Raw genomic sequence first — 13,262 nt, 5'->3', positions numbered from 1 at the left:
TATATAATTTGTAGTTTTAATATAGAGTTACATGTTGTATAATATATTAATATTACATGTTATTATCACATATTACATGTTCCAGATAAATAAGTATATTGAAATTTCAGAAAAAAAATTCATTCCATAGAATGGAAAAGTGTGAAAATGGGAAGCTAATTTTGCCTCACACAAAGATAATATTTTGATTATGTGATAAAAGAGAGATTCAAAGGAAATATAAAGGTTAACATCTCTAGGAAAGGACCTAAGTCTCATCCCCTGGACTATGCCTAAGGACTGTCATTAGAAATCAGAGTTGTGTGGGATCTGAGAGAAAAGAGGATTTATTTCTTGAGATAAAACCATGAAGCCAGCAAGTCTCATAGAAAAATCTTCTTGTCCCATGTGGTACAGCAGAAGCAATACATTCATGTTGACAAGCCCTAAGCAGGCAAACTTGTGTGTCTTGACCACGTGATCTTCTATGAGAGAAAGTTCAACTGTTCATTGTACCACCAGGAACTGAAAAGTGTGGTTATAGGAGGAGGAGGAAGTGACCAACATATATTTGACATCTGGAAAAGTCTTTAACTTGAAGAACAGATATGTCAGCTGCAGATGCACCTGGGTGAGGGAAAAATAACCAAAAGCCACTGGAGGCTGTCCATTTAAATAAAACTCAGAATTCTCATATAGTATTGGTCAGAGAAGAATCCTTTGTGCTTAGAATGTGTAAGCCTCTTTGAACTCGCAATATCTTGGGGCACCGGGATGGTTCAGTAGGTGGAGCATGGGACTCTTGATCTTGAGGTTGTAAGTTCGAGCCCCATGTTAGGTGTAGAGATTACTGAAAAATAAAAAGTATATTTAAAAGACCCCTCACAACATCTTAAGGAGAAATGAAGAAAAACAAAGAAGAGAAAATTCTATTGATTTGGTACTTATTCAGAGAAAACAATATGCATTTGAAATATAATCCAGTTATTGATTTAAGAATGTAATTTAATTGTTCACTTTTGAAAAAAGTAGAGCTTGAAAACTATAGATATAGATTAATGAAGACATGAGATTGTGATTCTAAAACTCACAGCAGCACAGATGTGGCAGAATAGTTCATGAAAATTCATAAAATGACAGGGGCACCTGGGTGGCTTAGTAGGTTGAACATCTGACTCTTGATTTTGGCTCAGGTCATGATCCCAGAGTCATGAGATCAAGCCCTGCATCAGATTCTGCACTGAGTGTGGATCCTGCTTAATATTCTCCCTCTCTCTCTCTCTCTTCCTCTGCCTCTCTCCCCAATTCATCCTCTCTCCCTCTCTCTTTCTAAAATAAAAAAAAAAAATTAAAGTAAAAAAAAATGACAAATTATTCACTGAGAAGTGATTCAGCAAAATGGTCCAATAAAAGATGAAATAAATATTACTGGACTCAGATAGTTGTCAAATATCCTGGATTATATTTACAGACTGCATGGACTTGCATCTTTTTATTTATTGCAGATAAACCATTCTATTTTAATTTTGCTGTTGATCAATGTAAAGAATAAAATAATGGATTATTCAATGAAACATATATTTTATGATTATCAAAGTCAAACATATTACCTTAGTTTCTTTATTCTAAATCCTAACTAAAAATCAGGAACGAAAGCATAACAGGAAAATCTCTAAATGCTTAGAAATTAAACTACACTGAAGGGTAAACAACAACATTTTAATTGTCCCCAGGTTTGTTATCTTTGACTTTCTATTAAAATAGTAACTTTGGTTTGAAAAGAATAATGTTCTTTTCCTTTTCCTTTATGTAAATTAATTTATATGAATTTGGTATCAGTCAGGTTAACACTGGCTCAATGGGTTAGAGGTGTCTCCTTCTATACTAATTTTAGGAAGAGTTTGTACAGGTTTAGTTTTATTTCTTTCTTAAAGTGTTTGGTGCAATTCATCATTAAATCATCTGAACCTTGATATTTTTTTGGAAAGGTGTTAACAACGTGTTTAATTTATTAACAGTTATAAGACTATTAAGGTCATTTATTCCATTCTGGGTGAGTTTTGTTACTTTGTAGTTTTGCAGAAATGATCTATTTCGTCTGAGTGGACAAATTTATATTCACAGAGTTGGTTTTAGTGTTTCTTTGGTTTCCTATTAATATTTTCAGAGCAAACAATTGTATCTCCTCTTTCAATCATGATATTGGTAAACTGTTTTTATATTCTCTGTCATTCTTTCTAGAGATTTACTAATTTTATTAACTTTTTGATCAATAAAAATTTTTATTGGCAACCTTTGGTTTGATTGTATTTTTCTCTATTTGTTTTCTATTTTCAATTTTATTTCCATTAGCTATCATTTCTTTTTTTTTATTTTTTTCTTCTTGATTTGGCTATGTTTTATTTTAAACAATTGCTTAAGATGAAAGCTTAGATTCATGATTTGAAAAGTATTTTGTATTCTAATATGTATTTGATGCTATAAATTTCTATATAAGCCCTGTTTCAGCTTAATTCTACAGATTTTGATGAACATTAGGCGCCCCCTTACCCATGGTTTTTCTTTCTGTTTCAGTTACCCACAGTCAACTGTAGTCTGGAAGCACATGGTCCTCTTTCTGAAATATCATCAGGTCAGTAATAGCCCGATGCTATGTCTCTGTGCCTACATCATTCATTTCACTTCATCTCATCATGTAGGCATTATATCATCTCACATCATCATCGTCATAAGGGTGAGTACAGTATTCTAAGATGTTTTGAGAGAGAGAGACTGTATTCATATAACTTTTATTACAGCCTATTTTTATAATTATTCTATTTTATGACTACTTATTGTTGATAACCTCTTACTGTGCCTAATTTAGAAGTTAAACTTTATCATAGGTATGTATGTATAGGAAAAAACAGTATATGTAGGGTTTGGTACTATTTACAGTTTCAATCATCCCCTGGGAATCTGCAATCATTTTCCCTATGGATAAATGGAGGAATATTGTATTGTGTTTTCTTTTTTTGTATAGCTGAAAATATTTCCTAATTTTCTTTAGGTTATCTTCTTCACCCATGAGTTACTTAGCATGTTGTTTGGTTTCCAAGTATTTAGACATTTTCCTGCTATCCTTCAGTTAGTGATTTCTAGTTTAATCCTATTACAGTCTAATAACCTACTCTGTAATTTCAAGTATCTTACATATGATTTGATTTGTTATATGACCCATATATGATCTACTTGATAGCCTGACTCGTTCCTTATGTATAATTTGCATATTGTTTTGGTCCAGATTAGAAAACCAATAATGTATGCTTCTAGAGTACAGTCTGACAAGCTCCATGATGGAATTAATCCATAATGACTAAGTTTCAGAAGATTTCAGAAAGAAGGAATCTAGCTCCTTGCATGGTGGGGAACAGATATATTCTCTTTAAATTTAAAGGTATTAGTTACGGGGTGCCTGGGTGGCTCAGTTGGTTAGGCAACAGACTTTGGCTCAGGTCATGATCTCGCAGTTTGTGAGATTGAGCCCCGTGTCGGACTCTGTGCTGACAGCTCAGAGCCTGGAGCCTGCTTCGGATTCTGTGTCTCCCCCTCTCTCTACCTCTCCCCTGCTCACGCTCTGTGTCTCTCTGTCTCTCAATAATAAATAAACGTTAAAGATTTTTTACAAAATAAAGGTATTAGTTAGGATTCAGTTAAAAAATGCTTCCACTCTAGGTTTTCCAGACAAGACAGTGGCACAAGACATTGGCTACATGTGTGGGAGAGGTAAAGAGAAGCCAAGTTAAGGGTAATGAGATGACCAAAAGTGAGAAAAGACAGGTCTCCGTTTGTAGTGCTAGAGGGACAAAGAAGAAATTATGTAACTAGGTACCCAGCCTGGTGTCACCTAGTGGAACCTGGAAATGCATTAAACTTTCCTCGTTGGAGCCAAGATCACAGAGCGTAAAGCTGTCTGGTGGAAGATAAGGAAGGAGGAGATCCAGCTTCTCTCAGAGAAAGAAAGGGAGAGAAATGTGCTGTCTTTCCTCATCTTCCAACGTTATCTTCTGCTAGAGGTTCACATTGGCTGAAACTTCCTCAAAGCCAGAAGGCAAGGGATTATGGGAAATACAGCTTTCTGCAATGTAGAGTAGGCAGGTAAGGGCTGCCTAAGGACCTGAGATGGAAGAGGAAGGTGACCAGAACCCTGGAACAATTTCGTGTTTTGTTTGATGAGACAGCTACTGAAGAATAAATGTGTTCACATAAAAAGGGTGTGTGAATTTATCTGGAAGTATATAGTTCTAACTCTTGCTTCAGATTAAGTATTACCTTGAGATTCCAGAGAACTGTATCATGCCCCTAATTATAGGAGTTGATGATGCTACACCACTAATTGTACATTCATTTTATTGACTGTAATAATAGAACTATTTAACATACTTTTATTTTTTCAATTTTTTAATGTTTACTTATTTTTGAGAAAGAGAGAGAGAGAGAGAGAGAAAACATGAGTGGAGAAGGGGCAGAGAGAGAGGGAGACACAGAATCCACAGCAGGCTCCAGGCTCTGAGTTGTTGACACAGAGCCCGATGGAGAGCTCGAACTCACAAACTGTGAGATCATGACCGGAGCTGAAGTTGGACACTTAACCGACTGAGCCACCCGGGCGCCCCCTTAACATATTTTTATAACTTGTTTTTCTTCTCTCAAAAGTGAGAAATGCCAAACAATATAAATTTGAAATCAGACACTTGAAATTATGTGATAAATTAATTGGAATTATAGATTCGATTTCATGTCTAAAATGAACATATAATTTGAGAAAATCAAACCTCAACTGAAATTATTTTGAGAAGCCAAGCTTGCAATATGTTGTAATCTTCCAGAAGCCTTGCTTGAATTTTAAGTGATGCCCCAGGGATAACTGAAAAAGATGAGTTTGTTCTTCTCAGCTAATGTCAGCATCATGGAGCCTCCCCATGCTTGTCGCAAAGGGGCCATGACTCCTATAATGGGTAATTGATACACCGGGTGACATTGTGCCTGTTTAAGTTTTAAACCAGCTCGAATACAGCCTTTATTCCTTTAATTAATAAGTTGGTATGTGCAATTAAAATATTCCTTTGACCGTATATACAGAAAGAGAAAAATAGTTCCACTTAAGACAAACCTGTTTTATTAAAGCTTAGCTTCTTTTTTTAAATTTTTTTTAACATTCATTTATTTTTGAGAGAAAGAAAGAGATAGAGCACGAGTGGGGGAGGGGCACAGCAAGAGAAGGACAGAGTATCTGAAGCAGGCTCCAGGCTCTGAGCTCTCAGAGCCTGATACGTGGCTCAAACTCATGAACCAGTCATGGCCTGAGCCAAAGTCAGATGCTTAACCTATTGAGCCAGCCAGGCATCCCAGCTTAAAGCTTACTTTCTAACACCAGTAGTAGAAAACCAGCTCTGCAACATCTGAAATTCCTCATTAACACCAAGAAAAGGAGGACAAAACGAAAGTTTAAAAAAAAACCCAAAAAACTCTCCTTTCATTTGTCAGCAATGTGTGTGTAATGACTAGAAAAAATGAAAAGTGACTATTGGTAATCACTTTAGGATTTCATTCAGCAGAAATGATGCCCATAGTTGTAGAAAGTATCTTTTCATAGAAAAAGGGCACAATACAGAAAGAAAATCCATTTTAATAAGCATATTGTCTAGAGTTTCTCAGCAGGGATGTCATCACATAACAAATAAAATTGTCAACTGTCTCTAGCCCTAATGTGAGGGGTCTCCTAGGAATGTCTTGACCATTGGGGAATCTTATTTCGCCAATCTAGATTTAAGAATCCCTAAAGCATATGCCTTTTTTTTTTTAAGTGGAAAGAGAAAGGAAGAAAATCAATTATTTTCAGCTGAGTTTTCTCTACTTAACTTACAATAGATAATGTTTATTGAACATGCATCTTTCTGAGACCATTTTCTAAAGTCTTTCAGTTGTTATTTTATTTAGTCATCAAAGAAAACCTTATGAAATAATGAAGTAGATATGTTTACCGTCCCAATTTATAGCAGGGGGAAATGATGCTTAGAGAGTTCAATTAACTCACCTGTTGCCATACCACCAAGAAATGGTAGAGACTGTGTTCGAACCCAAATCTGTCTGAATCCAGGGCCTGGTGATCAAAACACTTAAAAATAGCTCTTGAAAGGCTACTGTCTGTGTTTGTAAGAAAGGAAGGTTTAACAAGATTCAATCACTCATAGCAGAAAACACAGTTATTGATCATGAGCTGGAATTAAAACCTAGATTATTTTCTCCATACTATGCCATTCCACTCTTGGGAATTGTAACAGACAAAATACTCAACATCTCAGTGTATAAGAAACAGAAAGCTTCAATGGAGAAGCCTCTGAAAGGAGTGGAACTCTTACAGGTTAAAAGGATCCAGAAAGATACATTCTGGGTCTTCAAAGATAGCTCCCACTGACCTCACATATTTGTGAGGGATTAATTCTACTAAAGAGAGCTTATCTTCCTCAAAGCTCTGAAAATCAAACCTCAGTTTCTCAATGTGCTTCGGTAAGTACATTAGATCTCAATGTACTTATAGATTCCTTAACCATGACATCGAAATACCAAAGGGTAACCATTCTACATACCGCATCATCACTACTGCCGCCATCAGCAGAAGCAGCAGCAGCAGCAGAGTCACGTGTTGAATAGTTCCTAGGGGACAGACAGTACTTACTGTTAACAAACATGGTTTAATCCTCACAGCAATGTAAGAATTATTTCCATGTTGTAGGTGAGGAAACAAGCTTAAACTTATCAATACCATACCACTAGGGAGCGTTGAGCTACAACATTCACCTCTTAACAGTTAAGGAATACCTCTGCTTATATATTTATCAAAAGCTCATTATATGGCTACATATGATTAATTTGTTAAATATCATAGGATATATGTAATTAAACACTGGGAATATTGTATATCTAAAGAGAGAGAGAGAGTAACCCACATGTTTAAATAGACTGAGGACGCTAAAATCTTACGATGATGGGAACTATTTCTCCACTACTCAGTGACTAATACTCATTAATTGTAAAAAGGTGCAAAACCTAGGTGAATATTTCTATAAATACCATGATCATTTTCCAAAAGTTTTGCTACTGTGTGCGCTTCAAGAGTATTTCTCTCCATGAAGTAAAAGGCTCTTCTTATTTATTGTGTAATTGTCACTTGAAAATGTCTTTTCTCTTCTTTCTGAGGCCTCTGCTATGCATATGTTAGCCTCCTTGTAAAAGAAAATAATAAATATGAAAGAGTCATCCTCTAGTCACTGAGGGATTTTGGACAAGTATTTCTATAATATTTAAAGACAGCAAAATGACTATAAAAGCCAACAAAATTTATATCTAACCCATCACCAGTGAAACCAGGAGTAGAGTATATTGCTGTACACGGAAACTCATTTTTTCGATCCAATTATCTGAATTTCCTATGACCATTATACCTGTCAACCGTGTTCAGACAAAATTGCCGAAGGTCAATGCCTCTAATATTACGTTCTGTCACACAGAGCCTGAGTTAAGTGACTTCAGAAGAAGCTGACAGAACGTGAGTAAGGATAGCTTGCTCCTCTGCCAATAAGAGTTGGTATTGATGACTAAAGTAATGTCACTAGTCACTACTGAGTTAAGGTCGTGTTCTAATGACACTCCCTATGACAATCAAAAAGGTCTTCTGGTACAAGATAAAACACATATTAATCTAACTCCAGGGAATTGAAAACAATGGATGTCTTTCCAGTGCGGATCAACCCTCAAGTAATGATGCAAATATTGCAGGCTGAAAGTGTCACATTCAACAGGAAGATAATGATTCTAAACAGGCTTCTCTTTTTCTCGATCATAGAAGCTATTGTTACATTTTATCTAGTGTGGGTTTCTACCATAATTATTACCATTAGTCTTTGAAATGGCATTTGCGCAAAGCAGCTTTCCTTGAACTATTTTGACATTTTGAAGGCTCCTGATCATTTTTGCTCATCTAATTAAACCTATGGTCCACATAGTAAGCTGTTTTTTGCCCTGACCGGGCATACAATATAGTCATTTGTTTCTAATAGGGTTTAAACATCCTAGGTAGTGTTTATGTTAAAACACATAAAATGTGGTTTACAGCTTAACATTTTCTATGTTCTGTTTGAAAAGAGGGGCCCGAAAAAGGAAGTTCAGATTGGGCTAAGTGCTGAGTTATCTCATGGTGAATGTCACAGTAGGAAAAAACAGTCTTCCTTCTTTGGTGATAAGAGTAATCGAATCAGGGAAAGCAGGTTCACCCTCAAAAGGATCATCTCCAAGATATTTTGTTTTAGGTAATGTTTGTTTCTATGTATAAAACCACCGAGGAATATGATTTCTGTCTTGGATCCTGGCCAAGACAATAGGATAAGATGGGAGGAAGTAAAAAGGAAAAAAAGTGGGTATCCTTGTGGCGCCCTTTTTTTTGATGGGCACTCCTTGCTAAGAGATTTGTAGACAAGAAATATTAAAATCTACCTCTTTCCTTTTTCCAATTTTTGCTATACTGCTGCATTGATGACATGAAAAATCTACCTGACAAACACATCACAGTTCCCTATATATGAATTAGAAACTACATGTTCCTATATAAAGGCGTATAGTAAATTTATCCTTAACTTCTACAGCTTGTATATCCAAATGCTTTCGTTCTAAGTAAAATTCAGTATGGTGGATGTCATGAAGATTTATATGTATGCCACAGCCACCAATGGTTCCTCTGAAATAGGCACATTCTATCCCTTAAGACCTTGGCCACATGATATATTTTGTGATATTTTCTAAGTTAAATATTTGGCACAATCTAACTCCTTCACACTTTCACAGTGCATGTTACCATTTCTTTTGTTCTCTGCTGTTGTTGTTGTTACTGTTGAAGACATGTCTGTTTGTTAAATAATATAGCATGGATTTATAATTTGTTCTACGTAGTGTCTCGTTTCTGTCTAAATAGTCTACAGACAGTCAATAAAGGCAGTCTTGAAAATTTACTTGTAAGTTGATTGTCTGGAAGTTAGAGTGTATTTTCCATATAATCAATGTAGTAAATTGTGGTTCTCTGGTCAGATTGTTACCAATGTAAATTCTAGATCCTGGGATCAGTGAGATTAAAATGTACAAGAGAATGAAAAAGGGGAAAGATCAACTTTGCCTAGGATAAATATAAATAGAATTTTGAAAAGAGAGAACTGTGATTTTCATCCTTTATCCCATTCCTTTAAGGACTTCACCTTCACCTCTTCAACCCATTTTCCCAGACCCCCCTTCCTCCTATGCTGCCTGGCCCTGCCCTCTGTCAGCACCATTCTGTGGCACCGTGCTTCCCACTCCAATCTGAAATTTCTGTTCTCCTCAGTTATATCGCCTTGTCTTTCTAAGAAGAATAGTTCTGCAAAGCGACGAAAGAGGTCAAATTCACTTCAGTTAAGCTGTGAAGGACACTTAGATATAAGCTACTTTAAAGGTGACACTAAACTATCTCATTCTTTTATTGTCTTCTCCTTTTTCACACAGTACTTAGATAGTACTTAGCATACACCCATTAATATTTTAATAGAGAATGATAGCATCTAGTAATTCTATATCTAATAACATGCATTATTCTCAAATAATGCCTATTATCTAATATTCCCCATTAGCGAATAACAATGATGTTTTTATAGATTGTTGCCTTAAACTGCAGTTTTACAGTTTTGTAAGGAGTTGACTTATTCAAAATTCAAATTAATTAAGAAATGGCATGTTCTACTGTGTCCTAGGTATTTCAGATGTTTTATATAAACATTTTACAATTAAAGTAAAATCCATGGAGTAAATATCCTTCTTTTTATTTTTATTTTATATATTTTTATTCTTATTTATTTATTAATATTATTATTATTATGTGCAAAAAGGTCTTTTTATAAAGTACGGGGACAGAATATCCTACTTCTTAGATCAGGAAACTAAGGCCTCAAGAAACTAGCTCAAAGTGGTCACTATCAATTAGCATTCAAACCTAGTTCTGTCTGACTTCAAATTCTATATACCCTTTCTGTTAAAATACTCTAAAAGGGGACATTTTTTAATAGCTATAGTTATGGTAAACATAGCACAAAGAACGTGAAGATTTCAGGAAATGTGGGAGAAGAATGTTGTTGATGGTTTTTGTTGATCTGTGGTGGAACCACTCGGGTCTTAAAACTGACTCTGCCCGTAGGCTTATAGAGCCTTTACTTTCTTCCTTTTTATCTGAAGCTTTCTATTTTCCAAAAGACCTATTTGCTCTGAAGCCAAGTCCCAGTGCCATGCATTTCTCTACCTCCCTATGAAGTTCTGCAGGAATCTCTCACTACTATATCACTACTTTTTTTTTTAATGAATCAATAAGTATTTTTAAAGTACTGTCGAAAGAGAAGATTTTCATATTTTAACTCCGAAAAAAATAAAATGTTCATTGATATAATTTCTCTCTTAACACTTACGTTAGCTTACATTTTTACATCTTTCCACGCACTGCCATAAAATATTTCCTTCCTTTTATTTAGAGACTTACAAACTCTAGCTAACACTTTACATATATGACAAAGCTATGGCTTTTGATAATAAGAGAAACCACCAACCTAATTTACTAAGTGCCATGAATAAAAAATGCAAATGGCTCACAGGCGGTTTCTTTGTAGAGGAGGAATAGTAGAAATTTAAGCAATTTTCTGGTGATTTGCATCAAGCCAGGCAGCTAATCTGAATAGTTCATACACTTTTGTATTAACAGAAAAGAAAGATGGGCTTTTGCCAGAAATAATCCTGAGAGTTGACTCTGAAAACATAGGTTGGGATTTGGCTTCATGATTCTGAATCGTATGCAGGAATTAAACACTTCATTTACCCTCTTCCCAGGAGAGCACCTAAATGGAATAAGTCTGCATCACCCTCTGGTATGGCTTTTCAGAGGAATTGAGAATGATACCAATACCATTTGATTCTCTTCTGATCTGGCTCTCACATATTCAAGGTCTCTCTCCTGAAAGAATGAATTGAAACATGAGTTTAACCATACAGAGTTTTAACCCTCAAGCCAGTCTCTCTCTATGACATTTTGAATCTGGGAGACTAATTTATTACCTCCTAGCATTTTAGGTGGATCAAATTCTTCTACTGGATTAACTTTGGTCTGTGTGACAAAGTGTGGCATTAAGAGAAATACATAAATCTCATGTTTTAAACAAAGTTAAAAAAGATAGAATCATATGTCTCTCAATCCTACCTTCCATTCCTTCCTCCCACCCCCACAATTATTTTTTTTTTTTGTCAGGTTGGGCTGGATTATGCTGCTGAATATCAGTGGATTCACTTAACAGAATTGTATTTTTTTGCCCAAATTACGTGAACAACACAGTTCAGCAAATATACTCAGAGACCCAATCATCATCACAGCAGTGGGAAAGAAATGCAGCAAATCCAAATCATGCACTGAATCTTAGCCCTCTGTGTGCGGAAGTGAGATACCTGATTCAATGTCCCATTTTGCTATCTGAAGCAATTCTCATTGCCATGCCTAACTTGAAAATCAATTGAGAAGTGCAACCTATGGTGTGCACTGGAAGGCAAAGCACCAGAGGTGATCAGGACCAAGAACTATTACACGTTTCTTCTATACTCCCTCTTTTCTCACAGGACCATAGAGATCCAGATCTCACATCCTCACATCAGAAAATCTGGGGCCAAAGTGGCCTGAGCCACTTGCTTACTACAGAATCTTGTGCAAGTTTCTAAACCTCCCTATGCCTATTTGTTTTATATGTAAGTCATAATAAGCAATGTCTCCTCCATCATATGCAAATTTCCAATTTTTACAATGGACTGTCTTTGAGCATTTTTCTTCCTATTCTATTTATCAACAGTTTACCTGCAATGGATGTTGGAGGACAAGTAACCTTTTACAATATCTTCAAAATTGCATTGACATTTGTGGTCTTTTATTTTCTATATGAATTTTGTAAACCATTTGTAAAGTTTTAGGAAAAGGTGCTTAACATTTACGTTGAAGTTAGATATTAATTAGGGAACAAATGACCATATGGACTCTTCCTATCTCTAGCCCTCATCTATTCTGCACATCCTTCAGTTCTCAATATTTTCTAATTAGCATAAGATTATTTAGTGGCATTTCCTTTAAATTTCCAAAATCACATTTTATAATTTGTTTTATATCGATTTCTAATTCTTTTGACTTGTAGTTAAAGAAAATTATGTTATTAATTCTTTGGTATTTATTACTTTCTTTGTGGTCCAATATACAGTTGTTTTTCCGGATAGATAACTAGGAAAATGTCATTGTTGAAGGATTCTATGTATGTATGTATATTCAAAAGAATGCATTATTTCAATTTCTTATATTATTGTTTTAATCATTCATCATTTTTTTTCTTATTTCTTTTTTTCTTTCATTTTTTGGGTTTTTTTTTTTTTTTGCTTAATGGTTTAATTACTGAGATAGATGTCTTCAAACTCTTCCGATATGCTATGTTTATCTTAATTTCTCTTTATAATTTCATTTTTATTTTATATTGTAGTCATTTTCTAATGTGTTACCCATTTATTCAGATATTATATATTTTTGGTAGATTTCTTCTCATCAATATGTGGTGGTTCTTTTTGTCCTTATTGTTTTTAATTTTCAGTATATTTTTTCTGATATTGTTAAAACAAGCACTCTACTTTTTTGTTTCATGATTTATTAGTGTTCTCTTCCCATCTGCATTTAAACCCTGCAATGTAATATTTTATTTATTTATTTAAATGTTTATTAATTTTTGAGAGAGAGAAAGACAGAGTGCGAGTTGGGGAGGGGCAGAGAGAGAGGGAGACACAGAATCTGAAGCAGGTTCCAGGCTCTGATCTGTCAGCACAGAGCCTGATGAGAGACTCCAACCCACGGACTGCAAGATCATGACCTGAGCCAAACTCAGATGCTTAACTGATTAAATCACCCAGGTGCCCCTGCAGTGTAATATTTTAGGTATGCCCCTTTTAAATTACATTTAGATGTTTTTACTGTTGTGGTTTTGCAGTCTGAGAGACCCTTTCTCTTTAACAAATGAGTTAATACCCTTTGTACTTATTTTGGTTATGGATATATTTGGAAATAAATAGAAATCTACCTGTTTTGGTTAACATTTTTCCACATTTACAAGGTAGATATATAAAGATCCAGTGTAGTAATTTTAACTCCAACTAATAATCTGTTG

This window comes from Neofelis nebulosa, chromosome 9, assembly GCF_028018385.1.
Source record: "Neofelis nebulosa isolate mNeoNeb1 chromosome 9, mNeoNeb1.pri, whole genome shotgun sequence".
Classification (NCBI taxonomy): Eukaryota; Metazoa; Chordata; class Mammalia; order Carnivora; family Felidae; genus Neofelis; species Neofelis nebulosa.
This window is presented reverse-complemented; position numbering follows the sequence as displayed.